A 27,197-nucleotide genomic window follows, 5' to 3' on the forward strand; every position below is an offset into this window, starting at 1 on the left:
AAGATAGAAACTAAATGAGCCTTCTTCCACTCAGATGGTATCTGTATTTGGCTGCAGCAGCAATTCATAATCTGTGTAATTCTGTTTATCAGACAGGGGTCTCCTGCCTTCACAAGTTCGACAGGGATGTTTCCTGGACCAGGTAGTCGGCCAATGAATGGCCGAACATAAAAAAATTCATAAATGATATTGGTTTACTTTACAATCATTAGGATTTCAAAAAGTTCATTTTAAAAAGCTTAGGAGAGATTGTCTGGCACCTTTCGTTTACAGGTTTAAGGTTAGCACCTTTTTTAAGCCAATCTGGCCCTGGTTGTAATTATGTTTCTAATTGTTTAAATGTTGTTACTCTTTCTATCGTTGTAATCTTCGCAATATTATATTCAACCAACAATAACATGAAACGATATTAACAACGAGAATGAGGCGTTCCTACATTTTGGAAGGTCCTCACCACTCCATCTTTGATACTGCAGATAATTTGTTTGCGTCTTCCTCTAAAAATTTGCGTAAATTTTCTTTATTCAGGACACAGTTGACAGGGACGTTATTTGATCTACTTCTTGAGTGGAATAATAGGAGGTTTGATTCCATTGATCAAAATACAGTGAAAATATTTGAATATAAAATTCATTCACTTTTATTTTTATTTCTTCATATATGATTTTTTTCTAAGAAAATATTGTTTTTGTTTCAGATAATCCACTATGAGAATCCATACCTAAATCAAACTGACAAACTTCCATGCTGATTTCAAAGTGACTGGTAAGTATTACTTTTATTTTTTAATAGTCTACCATACCCTATGTCTATATAGTCTATGAGAAAAACAAAAATAATGACAAACACAGATGACCCCAGACGTATCGTAACTATAAATTAATGGCAGTGAGATAGAAAAAGTCCAGGAATATACAGGGTGTCCCGAAAAGATTGGTCATAAATTATACCACACATTCTGGGGTCAAAAATAGTTCGGTTGAACCTAACTTACCTTAGTACAAATGTGCTCATAAAAAAAGTTACAGCCCTTTGAAGTTACAAAATGAAAATCGATTTTTTTCAATATATCGAAAACTATTAGAGATTTTTTATTGAAAAAAGACATGTATCATTCTTATAGCAGGAACATCTTCATGTATCATATAGCAGGAGTAATTCATAGTTAACCAAACAGTAAACACGTATTATTTGTGGCTCACATTGAACATTCATTTACTTAAGTTATACAAGTCAGTTTTTAGTGAAATTTTCACAAAGTGTTCATTATTACAAGATACACAACCGTGAGTACCTATTTTTATTGGTTATCCTATGTGAATCCCGATATATGCAATAATTAATTATATTGCCGTTTATATCAGCACACAAGCAAAAAAACTGGTCTAATTTATCATTTGTCGACTATCGAATATCTACCTACAAAGTATAATTGCCATTTAATTGACTTTTAATTTTGGTGTAAATTGTAAAGTGGACGAAGAATTAATTATGCCTGTGTGTATAAACTGTAAACAATCTACCAATAACACACAATTTATAAAATGTTCGGGATGTATGAATTCTTTGCATACTTCTTGCATTGGCTTACAGGGCGATGATGCTAGTCGGATCACACGAATGCGTAGTAAAAATGTAAAAGTACTATGTAATACTTGTAGTAATGGAGAGGACAAGCTCGATCAATTGAAGCAATTTTTAACCAATCTTGTGGAAACGAAATTGCAAGAGTTGGAAAGAAAGATCGCTAATATTAACACTACTATACATTCCGAACATCAGGAAGATATAATTGAAGAAGCCATGGACCGTATTAATCGATCACATAATATCATTTTGTATAACGTCCCAGAAACTAATTCTGCTGTGGAAGACAATAATAAAGTAAACGAGATTCTAATTACAGTACAGGGTGATAATGTAAATCCGATTTCTTCAAGACATGTGCACAGAATTGGTAAACGTTCAAATAAGGCTCGTCCAATCAAAGTGACCTTTTCCACACCCGCACAGGCTAAGTCCTTTTTGCGTGCCAAGAATAAATTAGCCACATCTACTTTCTCTACCATTTCAATCTCTGATGATAAAACACCTCGGCAGAGAGAATACATGAATAAACTTCGGACAGAACTGAAACGGCGAACAGATCATGGAGAACAGAATTTGACGATTAAGTATGTAAGGGGCAGACCTACTCTAGTCAGTAAAACTGATGGCTCTTTAAACTAAACGTGTCCAGCAGTTCCAAATCAAGTAAATCCCAACACGTTGAACTTACATGTTATTATCAAAATGTACGTGGTCTAAATAGCAAAGTTGCATTATTTAATGCTAACATTAGTGATTGTGAATTCGACATCATAGCATTAAGTGAAACGTGGTTGCACGGTGATGTTTCGAGCATGGAACTCTTTCCGAATAATTATGTAGTATATAGAAAGGACCGAAAACTCCATGTGGTGGATAAGGTGAAGGGTGGGGGTGTAGTGCTTGCGGTAAAAGACTTCATAAAATCCGAAATATTGGATATTACGGCTTTCGATGCTCAATTTCCATTAATTGATCTAATCATTGTCAAGTGCCAGATTGGTTACAAACATTTTTATACAGTTGTTGTTTATTTACCGGATAGGTTAAGTTTAGTTGACTTTGAATATTTTTTCGATTGCTTAGGGCAACTTGATTATTTATATAATAACTCCATATTACTAGGCGATTTTAATGTTCCAAAGTTCATTGATAATGATATGTCTGATTTCCAAACTTCTGTAGTTTTAAGTTTTACGGGCTCTACTGGACTTAGACAATTTAACAATGTTGTTAATCATTTGGGTAGACTGCTAGATTTAGTCTTATCGCATTTCAGTTGTGAAGTGAAGCATGATGACTCACCTTTGCTCTATGAAGACTCTCATCACCCAGCTCTTCAAATTACATTTACGGATATATTTGTGAAAGAGCCTATATTTAGGTATGGTTCTGAGCAAATAACTTATAACTTTAAAAAAGCAAATTTTCCTGCTTTATATCGAGAACTGTACGAAACGGATTGGAATTTTCTGGATACTACTAGTGACGTTAACGTAATTTTAAGTAATTTTTATGATAAAATGTTTTCTTTGTTTAATACGTATATTCCAGTTTATAAAAATTTTAGTCATAAATATCCACCCTGGTTTGATGCTGACATCATTCAGAACATCAAATTAAAAGCAAAGTTTCGAAAAAAATTTAAAAGATTCAAAAATCATTGTGATTTGCTTGAGTTTCAACGGTTAAGACACCTTGTCAAATCAAAAATCAGTTTGGCATACAATGTGTATGTCGATAACATCCAAATATCTCTATCCATCAATCCCAAGAAGTTTTGGTCGTATGTTAATGCGAAAAATAATAGTTCAAGAATTCCTGGTGTAATGAAATATAATGGCATTACTACCTCCGAACCACAAAATATTGTGAATGTTTTTGCAGAATTTTTCAATAGTGTTTTTCTGTCATCTGATATTAATTTTAAAGCTAACTCTTCATCAGTTAACACAGATTACTTAAATTTTTATCCTATTGTAGAATCTGAGATAATTTCTGCTAGTAAGAAATTGAAAGACAAAATGACGTGTGGACCTGACAATATACCATCTTTTCTGGTTAAGGATTGCATAGGTGCCTTAACTGTGCCACTATTAAAAATTTTTAATTTATGTCTTCTGAATAAAGAATATCCAAGTCTCTGGAAGGAGTCAAAAGTGTGCCCAGTATTCAAAACTGGTGAAAGGGATCAGGTAGAAAACTATAGACCAATTTCCATAATTTGCAATCTGTCGAAGGTTTTTGAAATAATTTTGTATAATCGTATTTATTCAAGAACTCGTAATCAGCTGTCTCAATACCAACATGGTTTTGTCTCCAGTCGGTCCACTGTAACAAACTTATTAGTGGTCACACAATATATTTCAGAGGCCCTAGATAATAGAAGTCAAGTTGACGTCGTCTATACCGATTTTTCGAAGGCGTTCGATAGAATTCACCACGGAGTATTGCTTTCTAAATTATACCACTTTGGTCTTTCTGAGGATGCTATTACTTTTATGAGGTCTTACTTGTCAAATAGAACGCAGTTTGTTTCTTACAATGGTTACAAATCGGCAAAGTACCTTGCTTCTTCAGGGGTTCCACAAGGTTCTAATCTAGGTCCATTATTGTTCTTGTTATTTATTAACGATCTGTGTGAATATATTTCTGCACCATGTTTATGTTATGCTGATGACTTAAAGATTTATTCATTGATAAGTGACCTTAACTATTGTCATTTTCTGCAGAGTCAACTGAATCTCGTACATGAATGGTGTAAGGAAAATCATCTGAATCTTAATGCCAATAAGTGCAAGGTGGTTAGTTATTCCAGGAAACAGTCTACTATATACCATCCTTACATTATTGATGGCAATGAACTGGAACGTTTGACTAAAATTAAAGACCTTGGAGTTATATTTGATCACAAACTCTCTTTTGTTGAACATGTTAATATAAAGGTTAGAGAAGCACTTAAATCTTATGGATTTATAATTAGAAATAGTCGAAATCTCACTAATACTAAGGCCATTAAATTACTGTTTTACACTTTTGTACGCTGTAAACTGGAATATGCCTCTATCATTTGGTCACCGTTTTATGATGTACACATCCAAATTATAGAACGGGTTCAGCGTAAATTTTTAAAATTTTTGTCTTATAAAATTAATGGTATATATCCTACGAGGGGTATCAGCAATAATGAGTTATGTAGCGGTTTGGACGTAATTTCATTAGAATCTAGACGAATTAATGCCTCCCTGGTATTCCTGTACAAGCTACTACATAATCTCATTGACAGCCCTGATATCCTTCGACAAATAAATTTTAACGTTCCGTCTTATCCAGTAAGAAATTCGATTACGTTCAGAAATACACAAGCTAGAACTAACCTTATGTTAAATTCTCCTCTATTCGTCATGTGCAGCTATTATAATGCCTTAAGTATTTACTGCGATATATTTAACTGCAGTTTAAAGCAACTGATTTCTATGGCCAAGATCTACCTAGGTGATTAATAATTTATTTCTTTAGGTTCAAATTTAGTTTTGTAAAATTTTTGTTATATTATCAATACCTATGAATTACTAATATTTTATTTAATTTTTTATTTGTGTAATATTTTGTCCTGTAAATGGATTCTGTTGGACAATAAACGCTATTATTATTATTATTATCCAGATTTAGCCATACGGCTCACACTCCCTCTAAGGGGAAAATTGACTCATCCCAGATACCTACGGTATCAAAAGGATTGAGCTCTGGTGGGACTCTTTCCGTGTTATCGAGCCCTAGGTGACTTGGAATGCAGGTGTATCTCCCAAAAATTTTCGTACACTTCTGGCCGTCGCAAGTAGTACAGCTTTCTGCATGGTCTTATAAAGATGTTCATTGAGACCCAGCTTTTTTATGCTTTCGAGGAGGGTCTTCGGAATGACTCCAGTAGTAGATATAACAATAGGTATCGTCTGGGTACTTTGCATTCTCCATTGTCTCCGTATTTGAATTTCCAGATCTCTATACTTGGCGATCTTTTCAGTAAATTTACTACGTAGATTATTGTTGTTAGGTATCGCCACATCAATTAGTGTTGTTTGTCTTGTTAATTTATTAACTAGTACGAGATCTGGTCTATTATGTGCCACTGTTTGGTCTGTGAGCACACTGCGGTCCCAGTATAGCTTGTAGTTGCCATCCTCAAGCACACTCTCAGGAACGTATTGATAATATGGGAGATGGTCCGTTTGGAGAAGTCCCAGCTTGATAGCTATCTCCTGATGAAGAATTTTTCCCACTGCGTCATGCCGTTCCTTGTATTCAGTTGCAGCAAATGCCTGGCAGCCCCCTGTAATATGTTGGATGGTTTCTTGGGCTTGACATCCATATCGGCATCTGTCGTTTTGAACCTGAGGGTCTTTGACGATATATTTCAGGTAATTTCTGGTTGGTATAACCTGATCCTGAATGGCCAGTAATGAACCCTCCGTTTCAGGGAACATCTTTCCTGATGTCAACCAATAGTTCGACGCTGTATTGTCGACATAGTCTTGGCTGACCTCATTGGGATGTCGCCCGTGCAGAGGTTTACCCATCCAGGCGCGCAGTTTTTCGTCCTTAGTAAGGTGGTTTAAGCGCATTTCTGGTTCCCTCAGTTTGATCGGTGTTGTGTCATCTACTGCGCAAATGGCGCGGTGTAGAGTAGATGTCTCAGCCTGCATCTGAAAATAAGTTCTTAAATTAGCAATTTGTTTATCTAATTGCTCACCTATATCCCTAAGCCCTCTTCCTCCTAAATACCGGGGTAATGTCGTTCGTTCTACTGCACTTTTAGGGTGGTGTTTTTGTGCCTTTGTGAGGTGTGTTCGTACTTTTCGCTGAAGATTTTCTATATCCGTTTTTGTCCACTTAACAATACCAAATGAATAGCTAAGCGCGGAACAAGCGTAGGTGTTTAGTGCCCTAAACAAATTTTTACTGTTAAGCTGTGAACGAAGCAGCTGTTTTACCCTTCTTATAAACTCAGTAGTTATCTCAGTTTTCATTTGCTTATGGTCAATTTTCCGCGCCTGCTTTACTCCAAGATATTTGTACATATCGTTGTCGCCCATGGCCTCGATGTTCTGGCCATTTTGCATATCGAATCCACCGGGCTGTACCTTTCCTCGGACTATATTCAAAACACGGCACTTGTCTAGACCGAACTGCATACTAATATCATTAGAGAATGTTTCTACAGTTTTTAGCATCTCTTCTAGGTGTTCTCGAGTGGAAGCCATTAATTTCAAATCATCCATATACAACAGATGATTGAGCTTCGCTACCACAGTATTATTGCTTTTAATGCTAAAGCCTGCGTCAGTGGAGTTTAATAGCTGGGAAAGGGGGTTCAAAGCTAAACAGAACCACAATGGACTCAACGAGTCTCCTTGAAATAGGCCCCGGTTGATTGCGATATTTTCGGTTTCGATATTGTTTTCACCAGGTATTTGGAGGTGAATTTTAGTCTTCCAATCTCTCATTATATGCCTTAAAAAGGTCACTATGTTATCATCGACTTTGTATATTTTCAATATATCTATTAGCCATTCATGCGGTACTGAATCAAAGGCCTTTTTATAGTCAATAAAAGCAGTAAAAAGGTTCCTTTTTTTAGTGAATGCCTGGTTAGAAATGACTGAGTCGATGATAAGCTGTTCTTTGCAACCCATGGAACCCTTAGCGCATCCTTTCTGTTGAGGCTCTATGATATTGTTTAGAGCACAATGTTGGTAGATACGCCGGGTTACACAGGATGTGACCAATTTATACAAAGTTGGAAGACAAGTAATTGGGCGGTACTTGGATGGATCTTGGGTGTTATTTTGATCCTTGGGTATTAAATAAGTAGTTCCCTGAGTTAGAAATGATGGTAATTCCTGCGGATTAGAAATAACATGATTAATTAATGTTGATAAGCACTCACGAACACTCCAAAACTTTTTAAGCCAGAAGTTCTGGACTCCGTCTGGTCCAGGAGATTTCCAGTTATGAAGCTCTTTGATGACATTTGAGACTTCTTCAGTCGTGAATGGTTCGTAGTTAGCAGTGACGTAGTGGTGACAGTTGTGCGTCGTATCTTCTATCCAGCCAGCATTGTTGTTAAAAACAGCTGGTGTGGAAAGTTGATTTCCCCAAAACTCATGAATTTCTTCTTGGCTTGGGTAAGACTTGTCGACACTTTCTACGGTGGAATTGAGTTTTCGGTAGAACGCCTTCTCAGAGTTCTCAAAAAGTGCATTGTCACATTTTCGGTTGTTACTAACTTTATACCTTCTTAATCGTCCTGAATAGACGGAGAGTTTTTGTTTTAATGTATCCAGACACTGTTGGGCTGTGTTATTTTCTGGATCGTATCTCGAGTGTCCTGCAGTGCTCCGCATTATTTCTTCAGCTCTCTTAATGACCTTTCTACTTGTTACACCTCTTACATATTCTGTAACTTGACCAATATCCCTACGCAGTAATTCAATTTTTCCGAGAAGTCTTTTTTCCCAGGGTGCAGTTCTGTTACCAGTCCTTCCGTTATTAGTACCCCGTCGTGTTCTGATCTTAACGCCCATTACATTAGCAATTGCTGTTGCTGCACAGTAGATTAGCATATGCTGATATTCCAATGTGTGGGCTTCTATGACATAATTGGGTAGGACTTCAGTGTTCACAATTTGTAACAGCGCACCTAGTTTCTTACAAGAGTTTATTCGTGGTAGCGGTGGTCTGCTAAGTGGATTTGTTCCATTAAACTCTTGTACGGCACGCGCCATTTCGTTTGCTAGACTATCGCGCAACTCGTTGTTTTCCTGCTGTGTATTGTCAGGTTGAGTTTCTGGTATGGGAATCTCAGGGATCTGCTCATCAAGGATTTCATTAGGGACTTGATCTAAAACTAGCCCTTGGTTGTTAATCTCCCGTTCGACTTCGCTTTTGATCGTATTGCGTCTAGCCTCTGGGATAAGGTTGTTTCTTATGATTACCCGGTATTGATCTGATACTCTTTGCTCCGATACTTGAATATCTGGGTACTCCCTGCAAAATTCGGCATACAGCTGTTGTCTGTAGCCGATCGTTTCTTGACCGAAGTTTGTCACCTTATAATAGGAGCGCAAAATGCTTTCGTTAATGGACACAGTCCATTTCATGCGCTGCCTCGGTCGTCCCGCTTGAGTGAGCGCCGGCTGATGTTCCAGCGCAGCACCTTCAGCGGGTGGAGCTCTTGCTGTTGTTTGGCTCGCTTGTGGTTGTTGTTGTTGTTGGGCTGTAGCTGATTGTATGACAGGGGCCCGCCTCCTCAACACCCTGCCACCGACGTCCCGCATGCTGTCACGTCCAGCGCCGGCTCCAGACGTGCCCTGGCGATCCCCAGGCAGCGATCCTAAACATAAATTATTATTCTCCATTCTCATGGGTGTGCATTTTATACCTACTGCCAGGTGTCAGTTTTTGTTCCACGGCAAGTATCCCTGCTACTCTCTGGGTACTGGCGCTACGAATACCCAGAAAGCATCCCCCATTCGCAGGGGGCCGCGCCTGATAGAAGAACTGACAAAAAACTCCCACAGGATATTATTATTATCCCAGACTTAGCCATACGGCTCACACTCCCTCTAAGGGGAAAATTGACTCATCCCAGATACCTACGGTATCAAAAGGATTGAGCTCTGGTGGGACTCTTTCCGTGTTATCGAGCCCTAGGTGACTTGGTATGCAGGTGTATCTCCCAAAAATTTTCGTACACATCTGGCCGTTGCGAGTAGTACAGATTTCTGCATGGTCTTGTAAAGATGTTCATTTAGACCCAGCCTTTTTATGCTTTCGAGGAGGTTCTTCGGAATGACTCCAGTAGTAGATATAACAATAGGTATCGTCTGGGTACTTTGCATTCTCCATTGCCTTCGTATTTGAATTTCTAGATCTCTGTACTTGGCGATCTTTTCAGTGAATTTACTACGTAGATTATTGTTGTTAGGTATCGCCACATCAATTAGTGTTGTTTGTCTTGTTAATTTATTAACTAGTACGAGATCTGGTCTATTATGTGCCACTGTTTGATCTGTGAGCACAGTGCGGTCCCAGTATAGCTTGTAGTTGCCATCCTCAAGCATACTCTCAGGGACGTATTGATAATACGGGAGATGGTCCGTTTGGAGAAGTCCCAGCTTGATAGCTATCTCTTGATGAAGGATTTTTCCCACTGCGTCATGCCGTTCCTTGTATTCAGTTGCAGCAAATGCCTGGCAGCCCCCTGTAAGATGTTGGATGGTTTCTTGGGCTTGACATCCATATCGGCATCTGTCGTTTTGAACCTGAGGGTCTTTGATGATATATTTCAGGTAGTTTCTGGTTGGTATAACCTGATCCTGAATGGCCAGTAATGAACCCTCCGTTTCAGGGAACATCTTTCCTGATGTCAACCAGTAGTTCGACGCTATATTGTCGACATAATCTTGGCTGACCTCATTGGGATGTCGCCCGTGCAAAGGTTTACCCATCCAGGCGCGCACTTTTTCGTCCTTAGTAAGGTGGTTTATGCGCAGTTCTGCTTCCCTCAGTTTGATCGGTGTTGTGTCATCTACTGCGCAGATAGCGCGATGTAGAGTAGATGTCTCAACCTGCATCTGAAAATAAGTTCTTAAATTAGCAATTTGTTTATCTAATTGCTCACCTATATCCATAAGTCCTCTTCCTCCTAAATACCGGGGTAATGTCGTTCGTTCTACTGCACTTTTAGGGTGGTGTTTTTGTGCCTTTGTGAGGTGTGTTCGTACTTTTCGCTGAAGATTTTCTATATCCGTTTTTGTCCACTTAACAATACCAAATGAATAGCTAAGCGCGGAACAAGCGTAGGTGTTTAGTGCCTTAAATAAATTTTTACTGTTAAGCTGTGAACGAAGCAGCTGTTTTACCCTTCTTATAAACTCAGTAGTTATCTCAGTTTTCATTTGCTTATGGTCAATTTTCCGCGCCTGCTTTACTCCAAGATATTTGTACATATCGTTGTCGCCCATGGCCTCGATGTTCTGGCCATTTTGCATATCGAATCCACCGGGCTGTACCTTTCCTCTGACTATATTCAAAACACGGCACTTGTCTAGACCGAACTGCATACTAATATCATTAGAAAATGTTTCTACAGTTTTTAGCATCTCTTCTAGGTGTTCTCGAGTGGAAGCCATTAATTTCAAATCATCCATATACAACAGATGATTGAGCTTCGCTACCACAGTATTATTGCTTTTAATGCTAAAACCTGAGTCAGTGGAGTTTAATAGCTGGGAAAGGGGGTTCAAAGCTAAACAGAACCACAATGGACTCAACGAGTCTCCTTGAAATAGGCCACGGCTGATTGCGATATTTTCGGTTTCGATATTGTTTTCACCAGGTATTTGGAGGTGAATTTTAGTCTTCCAATCGCTCATTATATGCCTTAAAAAGGTCACTATGTTATCATCTACTTTGTATATTTTCAATATATCTATTATTATTATCCAGATTTAGCCATACGGCTCACACTCCCGCTGAGGGGAAAATTGACTCATCCCAGATACCTACGGTATCAAAAGGATTGAGCTCTGGTGGGACTCTTTCCGTGTTATCGAGCCCTAGATGACTTGGAATGCAGGTGTATCTCCCAAAAATTTTCTTACACTTCTGGCCGTCGCAAGTAGTACAGCTTTCTGCATGGTCTTATAAATATGTTCATTGAGACCCAGCTTTTTTATGCTTTCGAGGAGGGTCTTCGGAATGACTCCAGTAGTAGACATAACAATAGGTATCGTCTGGGTACTTTGCATTCTCCATTGTCTCCGTATTTGAATTTCCAGATCTCTATACTTGGCGATCTTTTCAGTAAATTTACTACGTAGATTATTGTTGTTAGGTATCGCCACATCAATTAGTGTTGTTTGTCTTGTTAATTTATTAACTAGTACGAGATCTGGTCTATTATGTGCCACTGTTTGGTCTGTGAGCACACTGCGGTCCCAGTATAGCTTGTAGTTGCCATCCTCAAGCATACTCTCAGGAACGTATTGATAATATGGGAGATGGTCCGTTTGGAGAAGTCCCAGCTTGTTAGCTATCTCTTGATGAAGGATTTTTCCCACTGCGTCATGCCGTTCCTTGTATTCAGTTGCAGCAAATGCCTGGCAGCCCCCTGTAATATGTTGGATGGTTTCTTGGGCTTGACATCCATATCGGCATCTGTCGTTTTGAACCTGAGGGTCTTTGACGATATATTTCAGGTAATTTCTGGTTGGTATAACCTGATCCTGAATGGCCAGTAATGAACCCTCCGTTTCAGGGAACATCTTTCCTGATGTCAACCATTAGTTCGACGCTGTATTGTCGACATAGTCTTGGCTGACCTCATTGGGATGTCGCCCGTGCAGAGGTTTACCCATCCAGGTGCGCAGTTTTTCGTCCTTAGTAAGGTGGTTTATGCGCATTTCTGGTTCCCTCAGTTTGATCGGTATTGTGTCATCTACTGCGCAAATTGCGCGGTGTAGAGTAGATGTCTCAGCCTGCATCTGAAAATAAGTTCTTAAATTAGCAATTTGTTTATCTAATTGCTCACCTATATCCATAAGTCCTCTTCCTCCTAAATACCGGGGTAATGTTGTTCGTTCTACTGCACTTTTAGGGTGGTGTTTTTGTGCCTTTGTTAGGTGTGTTCGTACTTTTCGCTGAAGATTTTCTATATCCGTTTTTGTCCACTTAACAATACCAAATGAATAGCTAAGCGCGGAACAAGCGTAGGTGTTTAGTGCCTTAAACAAATTTTTACTGTTAAGCTGTGAACGAAGCAGCTGTTTTACCCTCCTTATAAACTCAGTAGTTATCTCAGTTTTCATTTGCTTATGGTCAATTTTCCGCGCCTGTTTTACTCCAAGATATTTATACATATCGTTGTCGCCCATGGCCTCGATGTTCTGGCCATTTTGCATATCGAATCCACCGGGCTGTACCTTTCCTCTGACTATATTCAAAACACGGCACTTGTCTAGACCGAACTGCATACTAATATCATTAGAGAATGTTTCTACAGTTTTTAGCATCTCTTCTAGGTGTTCTCGAGTGGAAGCCATTAATTTCAAATCATCCATATACAACAGATGATTGAGCTTCGCTACCACAGTATTATTGCTTTTAATGCTAAAACCTGAGTCAGTGGAGTTTAATAGCTGGGAAAGGGGGTTCAAAGCTAAACAGAACCACAGTGGACTCAACGAGTCTCCTTGAAACAGGCCCCGGTTGATTGCGATATTTTCGGTTTCAATATTTTTTTCACCAGGTATTTGGAGGTGAATTTTAGTCTTCCAATCTCTCATTATATGCCTTAAAAAGGTCACTATGTTATCATCGACTTTGTATATTTTCAAAATATCTATTAGCCATTTATGCGGTACTGAATCAAAGGCCTTTTTATAGTCAATAAAAGCAGTAAAAAGGTTCCTTTTTTTAGTGAATGCCTGGTTAGAAATGACTGAATCGATGATAAGCTGTTCTTTGCAACCCATGGAACCCTTAGCGCATCCTTTCTGTTGAGGCTCTATGATATCGTTTAGAGCACAGTGTTGGTAGATACGCCGGGTTACACAGGATGTGACCAATTTATACAAAGTTGGAAGACAAGTAATTGGGCGGTACTTGGATGGATCTTGGGTGTTATTTTGATCCTTGGGTATTAAATAAGTAGTTCCCTGAGTTAGAAATGATGGTAATTCCTGCGGATTAGAAATAACATGATTAATTAATGTTGATAAGCACTCATGAATACTCCAAAACTTTTTAAGCCAGAAGTTCTGAACTCCGTCTGGTCCAGGAGATTTCCAGTTATGAAGCTCTTTGATGACATTTGAGACTTCTTCAGTCGTGAATGGTTCGTAGTTAGCAGTGACGTAGTGGTGACAGTTGTGCGTCGTATCTTCTATCCAGCCAGCATTGTTGTTAAAAGCAGCTGGCGTGGAAAGTTGATTTCCCCAAAACTCATGAATTTCTTCTTGGCTTGGGTAAGACTTGTCGACACTTTCTACGGTGGAATTGAGTTTTCGGTAAAACGCCTTCTCAGAGTTCTCAAAAAGTGCATTGTCACATTTTCGGTTGTTACTAACTTTATACCTTCTTAATCGTCCTGAATAGACGGAGAGTTTTTGTTTTAATGTATCCAGACACTGTTGGGCTGTGTTATTTTCTGGATCGTATCTCGAGTGTCTTGAAGTGCTCCGCATTATTTCTTCAGCTCTCTTAATGATTTTTCTACTTGTTACACCTCTTATATATTCTGTGACTTGACCAATATCCCTACGCAGTAATTCAATTTTTCCGAGAAGTCTTTTTTCCCATGGTGCAATTCTGTTACCAGTCTTTCCGTTATTAGTACCCCGTCGTGTTCTGATCTTAACGCCCATTACATTGGCAATTGCTGTTGCTGCACAGTAGATTAGCATATGCAGATATTCCAATGTGTGGGCTTCTACGACATAATTGGGTAGGACTTCAGTGTTCACAATTTGTAACAGCGCACCTAGTTTCTTACAAGAGTTTATTCGTGGTAGCGGTGGTCTGCTAAGTGGATTTGTTCCATTAAACTCTTGTACGGCACGAGCCATTTCGTTTTCTAGACTATGGCGCAACTCGTTGTTTTCCTGCTGTGTATTGTCAGGTTGAGTTTCTGGTATGGGAATCTCAGGAATCTGCTCCTCAAGGATTTCATTAGGGACTTGATCTAAAACTAGCTCTTGGTTATTAATCTCCCGTTCGACTTCGCTTTTGATGGCATCGCGTCTAGTCTCTGGGATAAGATTATTTCTTATGATTACCCGGTATTGATCTGATACTCTTTGCTCCGATACTTGAATATCTGGGTACTCCCTGCAAAATTCGGCATGCAGCTGTTGTCTGTAGCCGATCGTTTCTTGACCGAGGTTTGTCACCTTATAATAGAAGCGCAAAATGCTTTCGTTGATGGACACAGTCCATTTCATGCGCTGCCTCGGTCGTCCCGCTTGAGTGAGCGCCGGCTGATGATCCAGCGCAGCACCTTCGGCAGGTGGAGCTCTTGTTGTTATTTGGCTCGCTTGTGGTTGTGGCTGGGCTGTAGCTGATTGTATGACAGGGGCCCGCCTCCTCAACACCCTGCCACCGACGTCCCGCATGCTGTCACGTCCAGCGCCGGCTCCAGACGTGCCCTGGCGATCCCCAGGCAGCGATCCTAAACACAAATTATTATTCTCCATTCTCATGGGTGTGCATTTTATACCTACTGCCAGGTGTCAGTTTTTGTTCCACGGCAAGTATTCCTGCTACTCTCTGGGTATTGGCGCTACGAATACCCAGAAAGCATCCCCCATTCGCAGGGGGCCGCGCCTGATAGAAGAACTGACAAAAAACTCCCACAGGCTATTATTATTATTATTATTATTATTATTATTATTATTTATTATTATTATCAGATTTAGCCATACGGCTCACACTCCCTCTAAGGGGAAAATTGACTCATCCCAGATACGTACGGTATCAAAAGGATTGAGCTCTGGTGGGACTCTTTCCGTGTTATCGAGCCCTAGGTGACTTGGAATGCAGGTGTATCTCCCAGAAATTTTCGTACGCATCTGGCCGTCGCGAGTAGTACAGCTTTCTGCATGGTCTTATAAAGATGTTCATTCAGACCCAGCTTTTTTATGCTTTCGAGGAGGGTCTTCGGAATGACTCCAGTAGTAGAAATAATAATCGGTATCGTCTGGGTACTTTGCATTCTCCATTGCCTTCGTATTTGAATTTCTAGATCTCTATATTTGGCGATCTTTTCAGTAAATTTACTACGTAGATTATTGTTGTTAGGTATCGCCACATCAATTAGTGTTGTTTGTCTTGTTAATTTATTAACTAGTACGAGATCTGGTCTATTATGTGCCACTGTTTGGTCTGTGAGCACAGTGCGGTCCCAGTATAGCTTGTAGTTGCCATCCTCAAGCATACTCTCAGGAACGTATTGATAATACGGGAGATGGTCTGTTTGGAGAAGTCCCAGCTTGATAGCTATCTCTTGATGAAGGATTTTTCCTACTGCATCATGCCGTTCATTGTATTCAGTTGCAGCAAATGCCTGGCAGCCCCCTGTAAGATGTTGGATGGTTTCTTGGGCTTGACATCCATATCGGCATCTGTCGTTTTGAACCTGAGGGTCTTTGATGATATATTTCAGGTAATTTCTGGTTGGTATAACCTGATCCTGAATGGCCAGTAATGAACCCTCCGTTTCAGGGAACATCTTTCCTGATGTCAACCAGTAGTTCGACGCTATATTGTCGACATAATCTTGGCTGACCTCATTGGGATGTCGCCCGTGCAGAGGTTTACCCATCCAGGCGCGCACTTTTTCGTCCTTAGTAAGGTGGTTTATGCGCATTTCTGGTTCCCTCAGTTTGATCGGTGTTGTGTCATCTACTGCGCAGATAGCGCGATGTAGAGTAGATGTCTCAGCCTGCATCTGAAAATAAGTTCTTAAATTAGCAATTTGTTTATCTAATTGCTCACCTATATCCATAAGTCCTCTTCCTCCTAGATTCCGTGGTAATGTTGCTCTTTCTACTGTACTTTTAGGATGGTGTTTTTGTGCCTTTGTGAGGTGTGTTCGTACTTTTCGCTGAAGAGCTTCTATATCTGTTTTTGTCCACTTAACAATACCAAATGAGTAGCTAAGCGCGGAACATGCGTAGGTATTTAGTGCCTTAAACAAATTTTACTGTTAAGGTGTGAGCGAAGCAGCTGTTTTACCCTTCGTATAAACTCAGTAGTTATCTCTGTTTTCAATTGTTTATGGTCAATTTTCCGCGCTTGCTTTACTCCAAGATATTTATACATATCGTTTTCACCCATGGCCTCGATGTTCTGACCATTTTGCATATCGAATCCTCCGGGGTGTACTTTTCCTCTGACTATATTTAAAATACGGCACTTGTCTAGTCCGAAGTGCATACTAATATCATTAGAAAAAGTTTCTACAGTTTTTAGCATCTCGTCCAGTTGGTTTCGAGTGGAAGCCATTAATTTTAAATCATCCATGTACAATAAATGATTAAGCTTCGCCACCACATTGTTGTTATTTTTTATGCTAAAACCTGCATCTGTGGAGTTCAATAGCTGAGATAGTGGGTTCATAGCTAGACAGAACCACAGTGGACTCAACGAATCTCCTTGAAACAGGCCCCGGCTGATTGCGATATTTTCAGTTTCGATGTTACTTTCACCAGGTATTTGAAGGTGAATTCTAGTTTTCCACTCTGTCATTGTATGTTGTAAAAAGGTCACTATATTATCATCGACTTTATATATTCTCAATATATCTATAAGCCATTCATGCGGCACTGAATCAAAGGCCTTCTTGTAATCAATAAAAGCAGTAAATAGGTTCCTCTTTTTGGAATATGCTTGATTAGAAATGACTGAGTCGATGATAAGTTGTTCTTTGCAGCCCATGGAACCCTTAGCGCATCCTTTCTGTTGAGGCTCTATAATATTGTTCAGCGCACAGTGTTGGTAGATACGCCGGGCTACACAGGATGTGACCAATTTATACAAAGTTGGAAGACAAGTAATTGGGCGGTATTTTGCTGGATCTTGGGTGTTATTTTGATCCTTCGGTATTAAATAAGTGGTTCCCTGAGTTAGGAATGATGGTATATCCTGCGGATGAGAAATAACATAATTAATTAATGTTGATAAGCATTCATGAGCACTCCAAAACTTCTTGAGCCAAAAGTTTTGAACTCCGTCTGGTCCGGGAGATTTCCAGTTATGAAGCTCTTTGATGATATTTGAGACTTCTTCAGTGGTGAAGGGTTCGTAGAGAGTAGTAGTGTAGTGTTGGCAGTTCTGTGCCGTATCTTCTATCCATCCAGCATTGTTGTTAAGAGCAGCTGGTGTGGAAAGTTGATTTCCCCAAAACTCATGAATTTCTTCTTGGCTTGGATAAGACTTATCGAGATTTTCTACGGTGGAATTGAGTTTTCGATAGAACGCCTTCTCAGCAGTCTCAAAAAGGGCATTGTCGGATTTTCGGTTGTTACTCACTTTGTACCTTCTTAGTCGTCCTGAATAAACTGAGAGTCTTTGTTTTAACGTATCCAGGCAATGTTGGGCTGTGTTGTTTTCTGGATCGTATCTTGAGTGTCTTGCAGTATTCCGTATTATTTCTTCAGCTCTCCTGATGACTCTTGTACTTCTTACACCTCGTATATATTCTGTGACTTGACCAATATCCCTACGCAGCAATTCAATCTTTCCGAGCAGTCTTTTTTCCCAGGGTGCAATTCTGCTACCAGTCCTTCCGTTATTAGAACCCCGTCGTGTTCTGATCTTAATGCCCATTACATTAGCAACTGCTGTTGCTGCACAGTAGATTAGCATGTGCAGATACTCTAATGTGTGGGCTTCTACGACATAATTGGGTAGGACTTCAGTGTTCACAATTTGTAACAGCACACCTAGTCTCTTACAAGAGTTTATTCGTGGTAGCGGTGGTCTGCTAAGTGGATTTGTTCCATTAAACTCTTGTACAGCACGTGCCATTTCGCTTACTCGTTTATCATGTAGCTCGTTGTTTTCCTGCTCTGTATTGTCAGGTTGAGTTTCTTGTATGGCCAGCTCAGGAATCTGCTCATGCACTTCATTGGGGACTTGATCTTCAATTACAACATCGTTATGAATCTCCCGTTCGACTTCGCTTCTGATGATATTGCGTCTAGTCTCTGGGATAAGGTTGTTTCTTATAATTAACCGGTATTGGTCTGATACTCGTTGCTCCGATACTTGAATATCTGGGTACGTCCTGCAAAATTCGGCATACAGCTGTTGTCGGTAGCCAATTGTTTCTTGACCGAGGTTTTTCACCTTGTAGTAGAAGCGCAAAATGTTCTCATTGATGGACACAGCCCATTTCATGCGCTGCCTCGGTCGTACCGCTTGAGTGAGCGCCGGCTGATGATCCAGCGCAGCACCTTCGGCGGGTGGAGCTCTTGTTGTTATTTGGCTCGCTCGTGGTTGTGGTTGGGCTGTAGCTGATTGTATGACAGGGGCCCGCCTCCTCAACACCCTGCCACCGACGTCCCGCATGCTGTCACGTCCAGCGCCGGCTCCAGACGTGCCCTGGCGATCCCCAGGCAGCGATCCTAAACATAAATTATTATTCTCCATTCTCATGGGTGTGCATTTTATACCTACTGCCAGGTGTCAGTTTTTGTTCCACGGCAAGTATCCCTGCTACTCTCTGGGTATTGGCGCTACGAATACCCAGAAAGCATCCCCCATTCGCAGGGGGCCGCGCCTGATAGAACAGAAAACTCCCACAGGTTATTATTATTATTATTATTATCCAGATTTAGCCATACGGCTCACACTCCCTCTGAGGGGAAAATTGACTCATCCCAGATACCTACGGTATCAAAAGGATTGAGCTCTGGTGGGACTCTTTCCGTGTTATCGAGCCCTAGGTGACTTGGAATGCAGGTGTATCTCCCAAAAATTTTCTTACACTTCTGGCCGTCGCAAGTAGTACAGCTTTCTGCATGGTCTTATAAATATGTTCTTTGAGACCCAGCTTTTTTATGCTTTCGAGGAGGGTCTTCGGAATGACTCCAGTAGTAGACATAACAATAGGTATCGTCTGCGTATTTTGCATTCTCCATTGTCTCCGTATTTGAATTTCCAGATCTCTATACTTGGCGATCTTTTCAGTAAATTTACTACGTAAATTATTGTTGTTAGGTATCGCCACATCAATTAGTGTTGTTTGTCTTGTTAATTTATTAACTAGTACGAGATCTGGTCTATTCTGTGCCACTGTTTGGTCTGTGAGCACACTGCGGTCCCAGTATAGCTTGTAGTTGCCATCCTCAAGCATACTCTCAGGAACGTATTGATAATATGGGAGATGGTCCGTTTGGAGAAGTCCCAGCTTGTTAGCTATCTCTTGATGAAGGATTTTTCCCACTGCGTCATGCCGTTCCTTGTATTCAGTTGCAGCAAATGCCTGGCAGCCCCCTGTAATATGTTGGATGGTTTCTTGGGCTTGACATCCATATCGGCATCTGTCGTTTTGAACCTGAGGGTCTTTGACGATATATTTCAGGTAATTTCTGGTTGTATAACCTGATCCTGAATGGCCAGTAATGAACCCTCCGTTTCAGGGAACATCTTTCCTGATGTCAACCAATAGTTCGACGCTATATTGTCGACATAGTCTTGGCTAACTTCATTGGGATGTCGCCCGTGCAGAGGTTTACCCATCCAGGTGCGCAGTTTTTCGTCCTTAGTAAGGTGGTTTATGCGCATTTCTGGTTCCCTCAATTTGACCGGTGTTGTGTCATCTACTGCGCAAATTGCGCGGTGTAGAGTAGATGTCTCAGCCTGCATCTGAAAATAAGTTCTTAAATTAGCAATCTGTTTATCTAATTGCTCACCTATATCCATAAGTCCTCTTCCTCCTAAATACCGGGGTAATGTCGTTCGTTCTACTGCACTTTTAGGGTGGTGTTTTTGTGCCTTTGTGAGGTGTGTTCGTACTTTTCGCTGAAGATTTTCTATATCCGTTTTTGTCCACTTAACAATACCAAATGAATAGCTAAGCGCGGAACAAGCGTAGGTGTTCAGTGCCTTAAACAAATTTTTACTGTTAAGCTGTGAACGAAGTAGCTGTTTTACCATTCTTATAAACTCAGTAGTTATCTCAGTTTTCATTTGCTTATGGTCAATTTTCCGCGCCTGCTTTACTCCAAGATATTTGTACATATCATTATCGCCCATGGCCTCGATGTTCTGGCCATTTTGCATATCGAATCCACCGGGCTGTACCTTTCCTCTGACTATATTCAAAACACGGCACTTGTCTAGACCGAACTGCATACTAATATCATTAGAGAATGTTTCTACAGTTTTTAGCATCTCTTCTAGGTGTTCTCGAGTGGAAGCCATTACTTTCAAATCATCCATATACAACAGATGATTGAGCTTCGCTACTACAGTATTATTGCTTTTAATGCTAAAACCTGAGTCAGTGGAGTTTAATAGCTGGGAAAGGGGGTTCAAAGCTAAACAGAACCACAGTGGACTCAACGAGTCTCCTTGAAACAGGCCCCGGTTGATTGCGATATTTTCGGTTTCAATATTTTTTTCACCAGGTATTTGGAGGTGAATTTTAGTCTTCTAATCTCTCATTATATGCCTTAAAAAGGTCACTATGTTATCATCGACTTTGTATATTTTCAAAATATCTATTAGCCATTCATGCGGTACTGAATCAAAGGCCTTTTTGTAGTCAATAAAAGCAGTAAAAAGGTTCCTTTTTTTAGTGAATGCCTGGTTAGAAATAACTGAATCGATGATAAGCTGTTCTTTGCAACCCATGGAACCCTTAGCGCATCCTTTCTGTTGAGGCTCTGTGATATCGTTTAGAGCACAGTGTTGGTAGATACGCCGGGTTACACAGGATGTGACCAATTTATACAAAGTTGGAAGACAAGTAATTGGGCGATACTTGGATGGATCTTGGGTGTTATTTTGATCCTTGGGTATTAAATAAGTAGTTCCCTGAGTTAGAAATGATGGTAATTCCTGCGGATTAGAAATAACATGATTAATTAACGTTGATAAGCACTCATGAATACTCCAAAACTTTTTAAGCCAGAAGTTCTGAACTCCGTCTGGTCCATTAGATTTCCAGCTCCAGTTATGAAGCTCTTTGATGACATTTGAGACTTCTTCAGTCGTGAATGGTTCGTAGTTAGCAGTGACGTAGTGGTGACAGTTGTGCGTCGTATCTTCTATCCAGCCAGCATTGTTGTTAAAAGCAGCTGGCGTGGAAAGTTGATTTCCCCAAAACTCATGAATTTCTTCTTGGCTTGGGTAAGACTTGTCGACACTTTCTACGGTGGAATTGAGTTTTCGGTAAAACGCCTTCTCAGAGTTCTCAAAAAGTGCATTGTCACATTTTCGGTTGTTACTAACTTTATACCTTCTTAATCGTCCTGAATAGACGGAGAGTTTTTGTTTTAATGTATCCAGACACTGTTGGGTTGTGTTATTTTCTGGATCGTATCTCGAGTGTCTTGCAGTGCTCCGCATTATTTCTTCAGCTCTCTTAATGACTTTTCTACTTGTTACACCTCTTATATATTCTGTGACTTGACCAATATCCCTACGCAGTAATTCAATTTTTCCGAGAAGTCTTTTTTCCCATGGTGCAATTCTGTTACCAGTCTTTCCGTTATTAGTACCCCGTCGTGTTCTGATCTTAACGCCCATTACATTGGCAATTGCTGTTGCTGCACAATAGATTAGCATATGCAGATATTCCAATGTGTGGGCTTCTACGACATAATTGGGTAGGACTTCAATGTTCACAATTTGTAACAGCGCACCTAGTTTCTTACAAGAGTTTATTCGTGGTAGCGGTGGTCTGCTAAGTGGATTTGTTCCATTAAACTCTTGTACGGCACGAGTCATTTCGTTTTCTAGACTATGGCGCAACTCGTTGTTTTCCTGCTGTGTATTGTCAGGTTGAGTTTCTGGTATGGGAATCTCAGGAATCTGCTCCTCAAGGATTTCATTAGGGATTTGATCTAAAACTAGCTCTTGGTTATTAATCTTCCGTTCGACTTCGCTTTTGATGGCATCGCGTCTAGTCTCTGGGATAAGATTATTTCTTATGATTACCCGGTATTGATCTGATACTCTTTGCTCCGATACTTGAATATCTGGGTACTCCCTGCAGAATTCGGCATACAGCTGTTGTCTGTAGCCGATCGTTTCTTGACCGAGGTTTGTCACCTTATAATAGAAGCGCAAAATGCTTTCATTGATGGACACAGTCCATTTCATGCGCTGCCTCGGTCGTCCCGCTTGAGTGAGCGCCGGCTGATGATCCAGCGCAGCACCTTCGGCGGGTGGAGCTCTTGTTGTTATTTGGCTCGCTCGTGGTTGTGGTTGGGCTGTAGCTGATTGTATGACAGGGGCCCGCCTCCTCAACACCCTGCCACCGACGTCCCGCATGCTGTCACGTCCAGCGCCGGCTCCAGACGTGCCCTGACGATCCCCAGGCAGCGATCCTAAACACAAATTATTATTCTCCATTCTCATGGGTGTGCATTTTATACCTACTGCCAGGTATCAGTTTTTATTCCACGGCAAGTATTCCTGCTACTCTCTGGGTATTGGCGCTACGAATACCCAGAAAGCATCCCCCATTCGCAGGGGGCCGCGCCTGATAGAAGAACTGACAAAAAACTCCCACAGGTTATTATTATTATTATTATTATTATTAAGGTATCCAGATTTAGCCATACGGCTCACACTCCCTCTAAGGGGAAAATTGGCTCATCCCAGATACCTACGGTATCAAAAGGATTGAGCTCTGGTGGGACTCTTTCCGTGTTATCGAGCCCTAGGTGACTTGGTATGCAGGTGTATCTCCCAAAAATTTTCGTACGCATCTGGCCGTTACGAGTAGTACTGCTTTCTGCATGGTCTTATAAAGATGTTCATTAAGACCCAGCTTTTTTATGCTTTCGAGGAGGGTCTTCGGAATGACTCCAGTAGTAGACATAATAATCGGTATCGTCTGGGTACTTTGCATTCTCCATTGTCTCCGTATTTGAATTTCCAGATCTCTGTACTTGGCGATCTTTTCTATAAATTTAGTACGTAGATTATTGTTGTTAGGAATCGCCACATCAATGAGGGTTGTTTGTCTCGTTAATTTATTGACTAATACGAGATCTGGTCTATTATGCGCCACTGTTTGGTCTGTGAGCACAGTGCGGTCCCAGTATAGCTTGTAGTTGCTATCCTCCAGCATACTCTCAGGGACGTATTGATAATATGGGAGATGGTCGGTTTGGAGAGGTCCCAGCTTGATAGCTATCGCCTGATGAAGGATTTTTCCCACTGCGTCATGCCGTTCCTTGTGCTCAGTTGCAGCAAATGCCTGGCAGCCCCCTGTAAGATGTTGGATGGTTTCTTGGGCTTGACATCCATATCGGCATCTGTCGTTTTGAACATGAGGGTCTTTGATGATATATTTCAGGTAATTTCTGGTTGGTATAACCTGATCCTGAATGGCTAGTAGTGAGCCCTCCGTTTCAGGGAACATCCTTCCTGATGTCAACCAATAGTTCGACGCTCTATTGTCGACATTGTCTTGGCTGACCTCATTAGAATGTCTCCCGTGCAGAGGTTTACCCATCCAGGTGCGCAGTTTTTCGTCCTTAGTAAGGTGGTTTATGCGCATTTCTGGTTCCCTCAGTTTGATCGGTGTTGTGTCATCTACTGCGCAAATTGTGCGGTGTAGAGTAGATGTCTCGGCCTGCATCTGAAAATAAGTTCTTAAATTAGCAATCTGTTTATCTAATTGCTCACCTATATCCATAAGTCCTCTTCCTCCTAAATACCGGGGTTATGTCGTTCGTTCTACTGAACTTTTAGGGTGGTGTTTTTGTGCCTTTGTGAGGTGTGTTCGTACTTTTCGCTGAAGATTTTCTATATCCGTTTTTGTCCACTTAACAATACCAAATGAATAGCTAAGCGCGGAACAAGCGTAGGTGTTTAGTGCCTTAAACAAATTTTTACTGTTAAGCTGTGAACGAAGCAGCTGTTTTACCCTTCTTATAAACTCAGTAGTTATCTCAGTTTTCATTTGCTTATGTTCAATTTTCCGCGCCTGCTTTACTCTAAGATATTTGTACATATCGTTATCGCTCATGGCCTCGATGTTCTGGCCATTTTGCATATCGAATCCACCGGGCTGTACCTTTCCTCTGACTATATTTAAAACACGGCACTTGTCTAGACCGAACTGCATAGTAATATCATTAGAGAATGTTTCTACAGTTTTTAACATCTCTTCTAGGTGTTCTCGAGTGGAAGCCATTAATTTCAAATCATCCATATACAACAGATGATTGAGCTTCGCTACTACAGTATTATTGCTTTTAATGCTAAAACCTGAGTCAGTGGAGTTTAATAGCTGGGAAAGGGGGTTCAAAGCTAAACAGAACCACACTGGACTCAACGAGTCTCCTTGAAACAGGCCCCGGTTGATTGCGATATTTTCGGTTTCGATATTGTTTTCACCAGGTATTTGGAGGTGAATTTTAGTCTTCCAATCTCTCATTATATGTCTTAAGGTATTATTATTATTATCCCAGATTTAGCCATACGGCTCACACTCCCTCTAAGGGGAAAATTGACTCATCCCAGATACCTACGGTATCGAAAGGATTGAACTCTGGTGGGACTCTTTCCGTGTTATCGAGCCCTAGGTGACTTGGTATGCAGGTGTATCTCCCAGAAATTTTCGTACACATCTGGCCGTTGCGAGTAGTACTGCTTTCTGCATGGTCTTATAAAGATGTTCATTAAGACCCAGCTTTTTTATGCTTTCGAGGAGGGTCTTCGGAATGACTCCAGTAGTAGACATAATAATCGGTATCGTCTGGGTACTTTGCATTCTCCATTGTCTCCGTATTTGAATTTCCAGATCTCTGTACTTGGCGATCTTTTCAGTAAATTTAGTACGCAGATTATTGTTGTTAGGAATCGCCACATCAATGAGGGTTGTTTGTCTCGTTAATTTATTGACTAATACGAGATCTGGTCTATTATGCGCCACTGTTTGGTCTGTGAGCACAGTGCGGTCCCAGTATAGCTTGTAGTTGCCATCCTCAAGCATACTCTCAGGGACGTATTGATAATATGGGAGATGGTCGGTTTGGAGAAGTCCCAGCTTGATAGCTATCTCCTGATGAAGGATTTTTCCCACTGCGTCATGCCGTTCCTTGTACTCAGTTGCAGCAAATGCCTGGCAGCCCCCTGTAAGATGTTGGATGGTTTCTTGGGCTTGACATCCATATCGGCATCTGTCGTTTTGAACATGAGGGTCTTTGATGATATATTTCAGATAATTTCTGGTTGGTATAACCTGATCCTGAATGGCCAGTAATGAACCCTCCGTTTCAGGGAACATCTTTCCTGATGTCAACCAGTAGTTCGACGCTATATTGTCGACATAATCTTGGCTGACCTCATTGGGATGTCGCCCGTGCAGAGGTTTACCCATCCAGGCGCGCACTTTTTCGTCCTTAGTAAGGTGGTTTATGCGCAGTTCTGCTTCCCTCAGTTTTATTGGTGTTGTGTCATCTACTGCGCAGATAGCGCGATGTAGAGTAGATGTTTCAGCCTGCATCTGAAAATAAGATCTTAAATTAGCAATTTGTTTGTCTAATTGCTCACCTATATCCATAAGTCCTCTTCCTCCTAAATTGCGTGGTAATGTCGTTCTTTCTACAGCACTTTTTGGATGGTGTTTTTGTGCCTTTGTGAGGTGCGTTCTTACTTTTCGCTGAAGATTTTCTATGTCCGTTTTTGTCCACTTAACAATGCCAAATGTATAGCTAAGCGCGGAACATGCGTAGGTGTTTAGTGCCTTAAACAAATTTCTACTATTAAGGTGTGAGCGAAGCAGCTGTTTTACCCTTCGTATAAACTCAGTAGTTATCTCTGTTTTCATCTGTTTATGGTCAATTCTCCGCGCTTGCTTTACTCCAAGATATTTATACATATCGTTTTCACCCATGGCCACGATGTTCTGGCCATTTTGTATATCGAATCCTCCGGCCTGTACTCTTCCTCTGACTATATTTAAAATACGGCACTTGTCTAGTCCGAAGTGCATGCTAATATCATTGGAAAAAGTTTCTACAGTTCTTAGCATCTCATCGAGTTGGTTTCGAGTGGAAGCCATTAATTTCAAATCATCCATATACAATAAATGATTAAGCTTCGCCACCACATTGTTGTTATTTTTGATGCTAAAACCTGCGTCTGTGGAGTTCAATAGCTGAGATAGTGGATTCATAGCTAGACAGAACCACAGTGGACTCAACGAATCTCCTTGAAACAGGCCCCGGCTGATTGCGATATTTTCAGTTTCGATGTTATTTTCACCAGGTATTTGAAGGTGGATTCTAGTCTTCCACTCCGTCATTATATGCTCTAAAAAGGTCACTACATTATCATCGACTTTATATATTCCCAATATATCTATAAGCCATTCATGCGGCACTGAATCAAAGGCCTTCTTGTAATCAATAAAGGCAGTAAAAAGATTCCTCTTTTTGGAATATGCCTGATTAGAAATGACTGAGTCGATGATGAGTTGTTCTTTGCAACCCATGGAACCCTTAGCGCATCCTTTCTGCTGAGGCTCTATGATATTGTTCAGAGCACAGTGTTGGTAGATACGCCGGGCTACACAGGATGTGACCAATTTATACAAAGTTGGAAGACAAGTAATTGGGCGGTATTTGGCTGGATCTTGGGTGTTATTTTGATCCTTCGGAATTAAGTAAGTGGTTCCCTGAGTTAGGAATGATGGTATATCCTGCGGATTAGAAATAACATGATTAATTAGAGTTGATAAGCATTCATGAACACTCCAAAACTTCTTGAGCCAAAAGTTTTGAACTCCGTCTGGTCCAGGAGATTTCCAGTTATGAAGCTCTTTGATGGTATTTGAGACTTCTTCAGTAGTGAAGGGT

At 40.7% G+C, this 27,197-nt stretch overlaps 1 protein-coding gene across 3 annotated transcripts in view; it reads left to right on the forward strand.

The window, feature by feature from the left end:
* Nucleotides 1–697: 697 nt before the first annotated feature.
* Nucleotides 698–27,197, forward strand: part of LOC126893461 (filamin-A) — a 510,728-nt gene continuing 484,228 nt past the window's right edge. For all 3 annotated transcript variants that reach the window (XM_050663672.1, XM_050663673.1, XM_050663674.1), the window contains exon 1: nucleotides 698–765. The gene's annotated coding sequence lies outside the window, so the exon portion shown is untranslated. The remainder of the gene's footprint in view (nucleotides 766–27,197) is intronic.

Source organism: Diabrotica virgifera, chromosome 10 (genome assembly GCF_917563875.1).
Source record: "Diabrotica virgifera virgifera chromosome 10, PGI_DIABVI_V3a".
In the NCBI taxonomy this organism is placed as follows: Eukaryota; Metazoa; Arthropoda; class Insecta; order Coleoptera; family Chrysomelidae; genus Diabrotica; species Diabrotica virgifera.